The sequence below is a fragment of the Dama dama genome, chromosome 11 (assembly GCF_033118175.1).
Source record: "Dama dama isolate Ldn47 chromosome 11, ASM3311817v1, whole genome shotgun sequence".
Taxonomy (NCBI): domain Eukaryota; kingdom Metazoa; phylum Chordata; class Mammalia; order Artiodactyla; family Cervidae; genus Dama; species Dama dama.
The window spans coordinates 83,660,224-83,661,655 of NC_083691.1; positions in this window are offsets into that span (position 1 = coordinate 83,660,224).

The following is a 1,432-nucleotide window of genomic DNA, read 5'->3' on the forward strand; positions in this document are numbered from 1 at the left end:
TATTTTTTCTCAGTATGGAATTCTGTGCTGACAGGTTTTTTCTTCCTATACTCTAAAGACTGTTGTTCCAATGTCTTCTTGCTTGCTTTGTTTTTGATTAGAAATTGGCTGTCATCCTAATCTTTGTTCCCCTACATGTAATGTGCCTCTGTCTTAAAGATTTTCTCTTTATCCTAGTTTTTAAACAATTTAATTTTAGTAAGCCTTGGTGGAATTTTCTTTCTGTTCTTATGCTGGGTTTCATAGAAATCCTTGGATCAGTGGGTTTTAAGCTTTCATCAAATTTGGAAAACTTTTAGCCAATATTTCTTCAAGTGTTTTATGCCCCATCCTTCTTTGGGCATTCCAGTTATACACATATTAAATTCTGTGAAGTTTCCCAGCAGTTCACCCAGTGCTTTGTTTATTTTTCCTGTTTTTTTCTCTATTTCATTTGTATTGTTTCAATTACTGTATCTTCAAGTTCACTAATATTTTCTTTTGTGGTGGCTAATCTTTGTTGTTAACTGTTGTTAATTCCATTCAGTGTACTCTTCTTCCCAGACATTGCTTTTTCTTTCTTGGATGTTTGATTTAGATTTTCATCCCATCCATGTCTCTCCCAATGTCCTCAACCTCTCTTCTACTGTCTTGAACATATAGGATATAGTTATGACAACTGTTTTAATATCCTTGTCTGCCAATTTTTCATCTATGTCATCTCTATATCTGTTTCTATTGATTGGTTTTTCTCCTTATTATGGGCTCCTATTTCTTTGCATGCCTGGAAATATTTTTATTAGATACCAGATGTGACTTTTACTTTTGGGAGGATGCTGGGCATATTTGCATCCTTTATATGTTCTTCATCTTTGTTCTGAGACATAATTGAGTTGGAAATAGATTGGTCTTCTGGAGGCCTGCTCTTCAGTTTTCTTAGAGTGAAGCAGAGCTGCATGTGATCCAGGTATAATTTAACACTGTACTGAAGCAAAGCTCTCTGGATATTCTATATTTGCATTTTGTATTTTAAGGTTTTTCCACTCTAACTGCTAAAAACAAAATATTCCTAAACTTATCTGTTCTTTAGGGCTTCTTATGCCTGCTTCTTTCCAGTAGATCTTTCCCCCACCCTCCACCCTAGAGTAGTTTCCTCAGTTGAATGTGCTGATCTGTACTCAGTTGAAGACTTGAGGGGAAATCTTTACTGTTTCCTGAAGTGCTCTCACCTTGAAGCTCCCTCTTTCTATACAAATTCTGTACTATGCAAATTCTGTACTATGCAACTATGCAAATTTTAGCCATCCACTCAACCTTCCCATGTTCTCAACTCTGTCTGTTCGTCTCATAGATACCACCTGGCTCCATTTGGATTCTTTCAAACTGGGAAATCTCCCAAGACAGAAAGCTGGGGGAAGGATCCAATTCATCTCATTTGATTTCCTTCTTTTAT